We start from the raw sequence: 12,544 nt of genomic DNA, 5'->3' as shown, positions 1-12,544 counted from the left end.
TCCGGATAGGAAGATCCACGTCATCACGATTTCCCTGTGTTACGATGATCAGTGCCTTCTACTGATACCCGAGCACCTTCTCTGGTACTTTTAGGTGTTAGTTATGTTTACTTTTTGGAACGATGTAAGCCTAACCATAAGTAAAAGACCTTTGCCTAAATTTCCGATTTCTCAGATGTATTTATTAGTCCAAGTGGGGTGGGAGTTGGGAGGGCCGTGAGGAAGAGGAATGAAAGAAATCAGAGAAAAAAGTTGGCAGCTCAGTAAACACAGTTTTTAAAAAGAAAAATAAAAACCTGCCCTTTTAAGAGAACACCATCAGACGCTGAAGATATATTTATACAAAGTCTACAAAACCATTATCTATTTTATTATATAATGAACTGGAGATATTTTGGAACTGATTCTCATAGAATTCATAACTTAAGAACCAGTTTTGAATCTGTACTTTCCTGGACAGATACTTTCCTATTCGTATTTTCTTTGCCTTTTAAATAGAAGTTTGCTTCAAATGGCTGTTTTTATACTGGGATATCAACATCAAGGAGGTACAGGTGGAATCGCTGGAATGCCGTTTTTGCTTTTAAGCCACTTCTGCTGATACAGCCAAAGCAATTTGTCGGACGGTGTAGGATTTTTACATCTTTCCGCCAGATTGGAAATCCAGACACAAACACGGCATTTATAGGCTGTTTGGGAACACAGAACAATAGCATGCTGGGCTGCAAGTGATGCTGTGCATGGGTATTTATATATCAGTGCTCCTGGGTTTCCTGATTTACTGAATACCTTCAGTGCTTCCACATCCATATCATTATAATTGTTTATGTATTTTCCTCAAAAATTAATAATAGAGTAGACATTTGTAAGAATGTTTCCGTTGTCTTCCATTCATAATCAGAGACGGAACTTCCGTGGACTAAAATGAATCAACGATTCATCCAGCAACTGTTCATTAAACCCCTACTATGTGTCAGACCTTCCAGGATGCCCCTTGTCTCTTCTACTCACCACTCCATCCCTGGCATCTTTGAATGCCTGGCACACAGTAGGTGCTACTGTTTTATGTTCCCAAGCTTTCTATAAGCATGTCACCTGCAAAATGTGCTTTCCCCCTGTCTATAGAAAGTGAAGACTTCGTTTCTGGCATCAAGTCTTTGAGCACATGTCTTCACTTTGAAGACACATATTTCTGGAGGAGTTGGGGTAGGTACAAGGGAAAAGGACATAAACCGGTAACAAATGAACAAGATGATTTCTAATAATACCTAAAGACACTAAGAACGGGGAGGCAGAACTGGATGGGGGCTGGGGACTAGCTTGGATAGAGTGGTCAGAGAGGGCTGCTAAGAAAGTGATGGTCGAGTGAAGACCCCACTGAATAGACAGAGTCAGGAATGCAGAGATATGTGCGCAGTAACAGCAAATGTGAAGGCTCTAAGGCGGGGACAAATCTGGCATGTCTGAAAAAGCAAGCCTGTGACCGCTTAGCTGTCATCACTGCTATTAGTAAACATCCAGGTGATGTCAAACAGTTGCTACGGAAGTCTGGAGCTCATTGGAGCAGTCGGGCTGGAGTGATAATTCTGGAACTCATCAGCATTTTTAACGGTTTTGAAAGCCACAAGACTGGACAAGATCGTGCAGGGAGAGAAGGAAATAGAGTCAGCCTGAGCAGTCAGTGAGGTGGAAGGGACACCGGGGTAGGCAGGGGAGCTGTGTAAGGGAAGCCAAGGAAGGAGTGTTCTGAGAAGCAAATGATCAAGCGTGTCACGTGTTGCCGAGAGGACGGAGAAGTGACAGTGTGACTGAGCAGCGTGGAAGTGACCTTGACAAGACCGCTCCCAGTGAGTGGGGCAGGAGGCGGGCAGGATGGGAGCTGCGATTGTGGAGAGCGATTATAAACATTTGGGCGGGGGGGGGGGGATCTACAGTTAATTCTTTTTATGATTTAAAGACAAGGAAACAGGGGGTCTTGGGAGTTTATATTTTAAGGTGGAAGATTCCAGGAAATATCTGTATGAGATGCGAATGGCCTCGTAGAGAGGGAGGATGACAAGTGACTGCATCGACGGTCCTGGCAACATGGGATGGACCCCAGAGCCCAGTGGGGGAATCTGACAGGAGGGTCTACTGTCAAATGTGGGGACAGTGTAGGCACAGAGAAAGGTTTTTAGATTCGCTGATATGAAGATATGGGTGTTTACATCTGATCATTTCTATTAAGTGTGAGACAGTGTTATTTGCTGGGAGTGTTTGACTTTTTACATGGGTTTGCTTTATGGAAACCGCAACATTAATAATAATAACCACAATGACAACCACTTACATAATGCTTACTATACTTGGCACAATTCCAAGTGTTTCACACATTAAGTTATTTAATCCTCACAATAACCCTCAGAAGTGAGTACTAGTGCTTTCTCCAATTTATATTGGAGATAACTGATTAAGTAACCAGCTCAAGGTCACAGAGCTAGTAAGTTTTGAACTCAGACATTTTGGCTCTAGAGTTTGTTCATGTAATCTCTGTGCTCCTTCACCTCTATCAAGAACAATGTTGCCGCTTCCCCGACTGAATGTATATCTAGTTCTGAAACACTATCATAGGTAAAGATCACCAAGAATCCAAGAGTTAATCATGAAGTAACCCTATATAAGAGAGATAAAAGGCAAATATGATTATATATCAAATAAATTATAGAAGCAGTATGTGCTGGGAGGTTAAAAAAGGAAGAAACTAATTGAAATTGAATTTTGAACTTTTCTTCTAGAACTTTGGAAAACAATACCTCCGGTAAGGGTTAAGATCCTCATACACCGTTACACTGTGACCCAGAAGTTCTACTCTGAGGCATATACCCTAGTGAGACACTCACATCCTTGCACTAAGAAGCATAAACAAGAATGCTCACAGCAGCATCCACAGTTCAGGAGAGCTGAAAGTTGGAAACAGGCTCCATGTCCATTGCTTGAAGGATTCATAAGTTCTGGAATGTCTTTACAATCTCACATTATGCTGCGGTTAGTACGAATGAAATACAGCTACGTGACACATCTCAGTGTTAAGCAAATTTTAAGGTCACAGGACAAAACTTATAATAGGATCTCCTTTATATAACTTAAAACCATGCAAAATTTAAAAATAAACATGTAAAGATACACATCTAAAAAATTAAGAAAAGAGAAGGATAAACACAAAATTCAAGACAGTAGTTACCTCTGCAGAAAGAGGAATATGCTCTCATAGAGACACAGGGGACTCAAAGCTAATGGTTAGTTCTATTTCTTAAACAGGTTGGTGGGTACATGGGTGTTTGTTTTATAGGTATTCTTTATGCCTGATAAATATGTTATGAATATTCCCTGTTCAACATTTAATTTTGATGTAATTAATGTTAATAATGACTTGCTTTAATTAAAGAACAAAAATGTCTTGTTTAGCACTGGATGTGTGAGTATTAATTTCCTGTGAGTATTAACTGTTGTTCCTGCAACAACTTACCACACTGGCTGGCTTTCAAAAAACAGAAATAATTATCCTGTGTCCTGCCTGTAGAATTTGGGAAGTCTATCAGCCTTCTTTCATCTTGTCCTGTTTTTGTCCCTTCTGATTCAATCTGGCAACATTTCTGCTTATATAACAAGCTCAAAAACCTTTTGAATCTCCCGTGTATGTTAAGGGGATTCAGGCTATTAGACAAAGGCTCCTCCACAGATCTTTTCTGATGATGTCATCCCTATTCCCGGCTCCTGCTGAGATGATTGAGGGGCTCCACTGGTCATCAGGGAACCCTGTGTGTGATGGGAAACTCTAACCTTTCCATCCTTTCAAGGCACTAGCCAATCACTGTCCAGCTACACCTGTGGCTTTCTTTTCGGAATGTGCTTTTCTAATGGTGAATCTCCTAATTTTAGCATCTCTTACCATGTGGATTTGCTGAAATTTTCCCAAATCATCAAGTCCAGGTTCATTTTTCCTTAACAGTTACCTCAATTTATCTCTTTCCTCTCAAATTTTCCCATAAACTACAAGAAGAAACCAGGTTGCATATCCAGTACGTTGCTTGGAAATCTCAGCAAAACATCCAAGTTCACTGCTTGTATGTTCTGCTTTCCGTATAACTATAGGACATAATTCAGACTTCCTGCTAGAAGAATTACTTCCTAGACTTCCTGCTACTGCATAACAAAGGATCCCCTTTCCTCCAGTTTCCAAAAATATTTTCCTCATTTCTTTCTGGGCCCTCACTGGCAGGGCCTTTAAGGTTCAAATACCTACCAGCATTCTGTTTCTAATGATACGTGTGTTCTCTAAGAAAATACAGGCTTTCTCTCCTTGCTCCTTACCTCCTCCTGAGTCCTCACCAGAAGCACCTTTAACATCCACTTCTACCAAAAGTCTGTTTAAGGCAGTGTAGGCTTTTCCTATCATGCATATCAAAAATTCTTCCGGCTTCTCCCCACTACCCAGTTCCAAAGCCACTTCCACATTCCTAGGCATCTGTTACAGAAGCATCTCACTTCCCAGGACCAAAATTTGTCCCTGTGGCTGATGTAACAAGTTACCACAAACTTAGTGGCTTTAAACAACCAAAATTTATTACAGCATCACTGGGCCAAAGCCAGGGTGTTGGCAGGACAGCGTTCCCTCCAGGGGCTCTCGGGGAGAATCCATTCTTTGCCTCTTCCTGCTTCTAGTGGCTGCTGCACCCCTTGGCTGTGGTCACATAACTCCAATTTCCACCCCTGTGGTCACTCTGACTTCTCATCTCATGCCTGTGTATCAAATACCCCTCTGCCAGCCTCTCGTAAGGATACACGTGACTGCATTAGAGCCCACCTGGATAAGCTAGGATAACCTCCCCATCTCTAGACCTTTTAGTTAATCACATCTGCAAAATTCTTTTTTTTTTTTTTTCCATATAAAATGACATCGACAGGCTCCAGGGATTAGGACGTGGATATCTGGATGTCTTTCGGGGAGGGAGCACCGTTCAGCCTACCAGAGTACGAGTGATTCCTCCCGTTGGCAGACAAGTGGGTGAATCAGGGGGGTCTGAGCATGGCCTGCCTGTTCTTTCTTTCATTCACTCATTCATTCACTTGACATACATGGGGATTTTTTTGTTTTGTTTTGTTTTGCGGTACACGGGCCTCTCACTGTTGTGGCCTCTCCCGTTGGGGAGCACAGGCTCCGGACGCGCAGGCTCAGCGGCCATGGCTCACGGGCCTAGCCGCTCCGCGGCATGTGGGATCTTCCCGGACCGGGGCACGAACCCGTGTCCCCTGCATCGGCAGGCGGACTCTCAACCACTGCTCCACCAGGGGAGCCCGACATACATGTTTTGAGCAACCACCTTGTGCCAGGCATTGTGCTAAACACTGGGCACTCAGTGGTGCCACCTAGATCATCTCATCAGCAAACACACACACACACACACAAATATCAATTTCTTATTTTAAAAAGCTAGTCACTGTTTAGGCAGAGAAGAAATTAGGCTAAAGACCTGCCTGGTATTATTCTGGGCTTCTCTGCCCACCAGTCTACTGGATATTTTCAGACATTGCTAAATCTAGAATTTCTTTTCACTATTTTACCTTCCTGTTTTATCCCTCCTCCGGGTTTTTACTGATTCCACAACTGGAATTGGGAGTTTATTCTGCTCTTTTATATCGAGGTGTGTGGGATGAGCACTGCGTTAAAAGGTCCTGAGCTGTGGCCTCACTGTGCAACCTTGGGCAGGTCGCGTCATGTCTCTGGGCTTCAGTTTTGTAACGAAATGCAGTTTGAACTTTAAAATGCTATGATTTTACTGTCTAAATATAGGACCTGCATCACTAAATATTCCTGGTGGGTGCTATTTCCACATCTGTGCTCCATCCTGAAAAGACCTTAATCTCAAGACTTCAAGGTTCTCTCATTACAATGAATTATCTGCTCAATCAATCTGGAAAATTTTGTCATATTGAGTTTAATCAATTTGAAATAAATCTGACTTTCATTCATGGATTCAGAAACATAGGACACCTCTGTAATAAAGGTTTTGAGGTTATATCATTTTATGGATACAGAAGTTAACTTCGGCTCATTCAGTAAATATTAAGTTCTCTCTTATGTTTTAAGGTTCTGGAGATGCTATGGTGAGTGAAAGCACACCATTCATTGTTCTTGCAGACTTTATCATCTAGGGCACAGACGGTCATCAAAAACAAGTACTACTACTAATAAAGCATATACTCATAAACTTAAATGCTGACAGAGTTGGGCTTTGATTTGAGATACAGAAATAAAAAACAGTTAACCAGGTAAAGGGGTCAGAAGGAGAGAATTTTAGGAAGAAGGAACAGCAGATGCAAAGGCTCTGTGGCGGAGGGATTACAGCTGCTTTGAGAAACTGAAAAAAGCTAGTGAGACTGGAATGCTTTAGGGTCGCATTTCATGCCCCGCTGAAACTTGCTGTCAATATTCTACAACAACACCCCCCCCCCGAGTATTCACTGTACGTTTATACCGTAATGCATCTAAGGATTTCTCTATTGGTTATTTTGATCAAATAAAAGCCGTTTCCGTGCTTTTAATTTTTGTAAGAGATTAAATTGAAGCAAGAGAAGTAGGATGACCTGGCTTAAGGTGGTGATTTTGAGTTAGATTGGTTATGTTGGTCCTATCAGGTAGGTGGGTTGTGGAACTTTAACTGTTTTTCTTATTAAAGGTGTTTGTTTGAAGAAAGTGAAAGGAAAATAATAAAAACTGTGTCTATTGCAACTCCCAACTCTCTTCCTATCTCTCCCTCCCTTTTCCCTTCATTCTCCTCTGTCTCTCTCTCTCTCTCTCTCTCTCTATATATATATATATATATATATATACACACACACACACACACACACACACACACATACATTTATACATATACATATATATACTGACAGGTTCCAGGGAGAACCTGTCAATATATTTTCTATATATAAAATTTTATAAGCTGTAATGCACATCCTAATAGCTAAACCTTGGTACGTGTTCAAGAGTTCAAGATTACTTCTTTAGGCTAAATTCCTACTTACATAAATGTCTGAAGGCGTCTACTGCATGTTATCAAGGAGGAGCGCTCGAGCAAAATGTACCAAGTTAGACTTCTACCAACCCATACAGCTCTTCATATTTTGTAATATTTTTGTTCTTTAGGGGAGCCTTCCTTTTTTGGTATGTTTCTTTTCATTTTGATTTAAATCCACTTATTCCTCTATTACCCTGGAGGAGCCTCAGGTGAAGGACGTCGGCATACTCGTTCTTGTGTCCTTTACGAAAGAGCCCAGCACAGAGCTCGTGCTCAATAAATACGTGTGGAATAGCATTAACCTGCAGGTCAGTCATTAATGGTTAATACAGGACTGACCATCCTGGACCTTCTGCTCACATGAAACAGATCCTTCTCCACCATCTTGAGCCCACATTTCTGAGTGTCTTTAAAGCACAAACGTCCTTGTGTGGTCAGGAACCTTCCATGCAGTTCCCCTACCTAGATTACAAATCTCTGGACGTTCTCTAGGAGTTTGAGAATTCTCTTTGACAAGCTTTTAATCCTGAGCTTACTTTTAGATAACATGATAATCAACTGAAGCGTTCTGACCACCAGTTGTAGCTGTAATCTTTGTTTCTGTGTGTCGACACCAAGCAATCACCGATGTCAAAATGACAACAGCACATTCTCTTATCCATTACAGAAGTAAACCTTTCCTTTTTCAGATAATTAATCAATGAAAGTCTTTTTCACAAAGAGCTACTTAATAAAGGCCTTGACTTGATGTGAAAACAACAGTTTGGGGTGAGTAATATGATACTTTGTCATTGTTTAGTTGGAAAAGAACAGGGGCAAACCCGGTTCACAAATGGTGAGTTTGTAGACCGCAAAGGCCAAATGATGTCACGGCACCTACGAAAATAGACTTTGCATGTGTGGATATAATTGGCATCGAAGGCAAAGTGGAAGCAATAGCAACAAACCTTGATTTATTGTTGAAAATGGAGTGAATAAACCATTTCCCTTATTACTGGTTTAAGAGTTTGAATTTTTTTCATTATTCGCATGCAAATGAACTTTAGATAGTTTTCAGATCCCAAGTCCAGCAATAACTGGATTAAATATTCATTTAAATTAGATTTCAATAATGCCACAATAGTAATCTTGTTTTCAAAAGACCAATTTGCTCTAAGAATGTTGCTATTATAACCATTAGCATTGCTTTTGTTACCTGTTTAATTATCATGAACCAGCAAACAAAGTGTCTGTGGACAGACAAATGAGATTGTCTGCAGAATGACCCCAGAGGCTCTCTCCAGATGGCCGGGTGTGCTGGATACTTTGTTTGCCCCTTGCATCTATCTCCACCCTTCTTCGTGTCCCGGGAGGCTCACTGGCCCTCTGGCTTCCAGTTTGGGTTAGCCAGTGGGAGACACCTGCAGGAGGCTGGGAGGCGGTGCAGAGAGACGTCTTTTCCCTCTGGCTCCCTCCAGGCTGGGCACCGTGGGGTGGCGCTGCCCTTCTGTTCCTGTTGGACAGCCTCTCCCACGCAGCTCCTCTGCACGTGGTCCAGTAACAGCCCCTCCCGTTGCCCCTTCGGGCCCCTCCAAGTTGCTAGGGTTGAGGTACTGCAAGATTCCTGCTGGTGTCCCGCACACACTGCCCACGCCTTTGCCAACAGTACCTTTCTCAAACTCTTCTCAATTACCCAATTAGAGTGTGAGATCTGCTTCCTGCCAGGGCTCTGACACCCCTGGCAGGGTTGCCAGTGAGTTAGCTGGGACCAGGCACTCCCTCCCCTCCGCAGGAGATGCTGCAAGTGTGCTCAAGCTTTAACAAGATGCTCTGGGTACTGTTCCCAGCGTGCAACTCCCCTGAGCAGCAGGCGCCCCAGCCCAGGCGGCTCCCCGGCTTGTAAGGCAGCTCTCCTGCCTAAAAGGGAGAGCACCTGCTGGGGGAGGAGGGGAGGGGCAGGCTTCCTGTCCTGGAGCACAGCCTCGAGGTGCTGATGTCCCCAGCTGTGTCCCGGTCAAGCCGAGGTCCCATGCATGGGGGTGTGCCAGAAACCAGGGGAAGATTCACGGGTCTGCGACTCCGTGACTTCCAGCTAGCATCAGTCATTGGTGTCTGGCTGAGCTCTTTTGATACGTCTTGAGGTATTAATAATATTTTGCACTATACGGTTATTGAAGTTAGAATGCAGGTAGCGTCATAACAGAACCAGACCCGAGGTTCCATTTTTCTGCTATTAAACATAATACCAGAAATTTACTTTTAGGGAAAAAAGAATTCATCACACTAAATTAATGTGATTATGAAAAGATGTTCGTCACCACTAATTTTTAAGAAATGCGAATCAAAACTACAATGAGGTATCACCTCACACCGGTAGGAATGGCCATCACTAAAAAGTCTACAAATAATAAATGCTGGAGAGGGTGTGGAGAAAAGGGAACTCTCTTACACTGCTGGTAGGAATGTAAACTGGTGCAGCCGTTATGGAGAACAGTATGGAGGTTCCTCAAAAAACTAAAAATAGAGCTGCCATGTGACCCAGCAATCCCACTCCCGGACATATGCCCAGACAAAACTATCAATATAATTCGAAAAGACACATGCACCCCGATGTTCATAGCAGCACTATTCACAATAGCCAAGACATGGAAGCAACCTAAACGTCCATCGACAGATGAATGGATAGAGATGTAGTACGTATACACAATGGACTATTACTCAGCCATAAAAAAAGAATAAAATAATGCCATTTGCAGCAACATGGATGGACCTAGAGATTAGCATACTAAGTAAGTCAGAAAGACAAATACCATATGATATCATTTATATGTGGAATCTAAAATACGACACAAATGAACATATCTATAAAACAGAAACGGACCCCACAGACATGGAGAAGAGACTTGTTTCCAAGGGGAAGGGGGGCAGGGGAGGGAAGGATTGGAAGTTTGGGGTTAGCAGATGCAAACTAGTATATATAGGATGGATAAACAACAAGGTCCTACTGTATAAACTCTGTTCAATATCCTGTGATAAACCATAGTGGAAAAGAATATGAAAAAGAATATATATATATGTATCACTGAGTCACTTTGCTGTACCGCAGAAATTAATACAACATTGTAAATCAACTATACTTAAATAATGTGATTAGTTTTATCGGTTTGGGAATGTTGTTTGTATTTACTTTATCAATTAGTTGTCCTTTCATAGTTGTATAAGAGCTATAACATAAGAAACTGTCATGGACTGAACTGTATCCTCACCAAATTCATAGGTTGAAGCCCTAACCCCTAATATGACTGAATTTGGAGGAAGGATTTTTAGGGAGGTAATGAAGGTTAAATGAGGTCCTAAGGGGCTTCCCTGGTGGTGCAGTGGTTGGGAGTCCGCCTGCCGATGCAGGGGACGTGGGTTCGTGCCCCGGACCGGGAGGATCCCACATGCTGCGGAGCGGCTGGGCCCGTGAGCCATGGCCGCTGGGCCTGCATGTCCGGAGCCTGTGCTCTGCAATGGGAGAAGCCACAACAGTGAGGCCACAACAGTGAGAGGCCTGCGTACGGCAAAAAAAAGACTTATGAATACATTTTTCTGGGGAGGAAAACCTCAGGGTTCAGAAGAAGAAGGTAATGTAATTGTTTTCAGATGATCCCATTTAAGTTCTATTATTCACACTTTGAGGGACCAGAGAATCAAATACATCATTGAAGAAACTGATGCATCTGTGGGCAATATGGTATCTAACTCAGATCAAACAGGCCCACAGAGACGTAGGAAGGCCTGATTCATAACAACCAACAGTTAGGGGGGGAGTACAGATCAGAAAAACATTTTAACAACTCATAATGGTTCCCTGAAGGTACCACTTCCATATAAGACTGAGGAGCTGGAATCTCACAATGACTATGCAGAGAGTCAGAGGTGGATCAGGGTGGCCAGGGCACACAAAATCACCCCTGGATGAGAATTCCATAACAAGTAGGGAAATACTAAGGCCAGGCCTGTGGCCTGGTATATCTAAGTACTGAGCGCTGAGGAATAAAAAAATATGCTGGTATTTTTACTGGGATCATGTTAAGTATTTTCCACCTTTGGAAAGTGTCACCTCTTGGCCTCTGCCACCCTGGGGCCCCATAATCCACACTGCACTTAGAGATCCCAGTTGTGTGGTAGTGGTTCCCACTGTAATTTCTGACCTACAGAGAAGAGCAACCACAGACCCCGCAAGGAAGCTGGGGGTCCCCTACCAAATCTGTCCACAGTCGTGGTGGGTGAGCAGGGTTTCTATGATAAATCCACGTTAACATTCCAATATCCCTACATCTTGGGTACCTTCCCCTGCAGTACACCAAGCCAGTGCTGGCATTTCCCACCTTCAGTCCATATTTCAGACACTCGACAGAACGGAGCTCTTCCTCCTACTCCTGCTAAAATCCTGAATCCAGAATTGTGCTTAGCGAGCCCATCTCAGCCTCATCCAACTTTATACTCCTCCGCCTTGATCGCCTGCCCTTGAGATCCATCCCCACAAAGATTCTCGTTTCCTAACTACACAAACGGGAAAGATCGGAGAGTTCTTTTGGTACGTATCACAGCGCCTCAAGTACTGGACCTCAGAGAGGGGAAGACAGCTGTAAAGGACCTGATTGGGATAAATGATGACATCTGTGGATTTGCGGATTTGCTCCTAGAATCCTATCTATGTTATATTTTCTGAGTTCGATCCTTGTGCTGTTATTTCTGTTCTTGTTCTTAGAAAGTACGTACAACCCTGGGCAAAAATAACCTACTAGTCCTCTAAATGATAGCTAAGCGTGAACTGCACACTCACACTTACAGCATTATTGTTCGTGTAGCCCTCAAAAGGATTTTGAAAAATTACGTTACTCTTCTTCCCTTTTTGAAGTTAACATTTAAAGTGTTTCATCATAGATTTTACTGAGAATTATCCAAAACTTGTAAATAAGATAAAAAGATGATTCTGTGAACTTCTCATGTTTTGCTAAGAGCATTTTCTAACGAGCCAGTTTTAAAACAATCTGCCTCTTTGAGGGAATGGAAGTTTGACTTAGTTTTATACTTGATTGGAGCCCAGTCATTTTATAATTTTACATTTCTGTAAAGTTAGAGGTTAGCTTGTAGAAAAATAATGTGTGTTGATCTTTCTTCTGTTTGCTAGAGCAGATGACCTTTAAGGATTATGAGTTTATTGCCCCGTAGGAATTAGCCAGTTTTGCTTCTGATTTAGCAGTCTTGTTTCAGCATTCCTTCTCTCACTAACTACATAAAACCCCAGTTTCTCATATCCTTTTTGAAATGGCTTTGTCTCACGCTGGTCCCTTCTTTAGTGGGTTAACTAAAATGTTCATTCATCTATCTGTATGATAATTATGTTTTCAACATTTTGTGAGTTATGCTTTGACAGTTCAAATAGTCATAAAACATGTAATTGTAGTATACTGTAAAAACTTTAAAACCGCTAAATCATCTTTTGATCTAGCCAGATG

Source organism: Delphinapterus leucas, chromosome 18 (genome assembly GCF_059928025.1).
Source record: "Delphinapterus leucas isolate spDelLeu-1000000601 "Yukka" chromosome 18, BTC_Dleu_Yukka2, whole genome shotgun sequence".
In the NCBI taxonomy this organism is placed as follows: domain Eukaryota; kingdom Metazoa; phylum Chordata; class Mammalia; order Artiodactyla; family Monodontidae; genus Delphinapterus; species Delphinapterus leucas.
Note: the sequence above shows the minus strand (reverse complement) of the source record.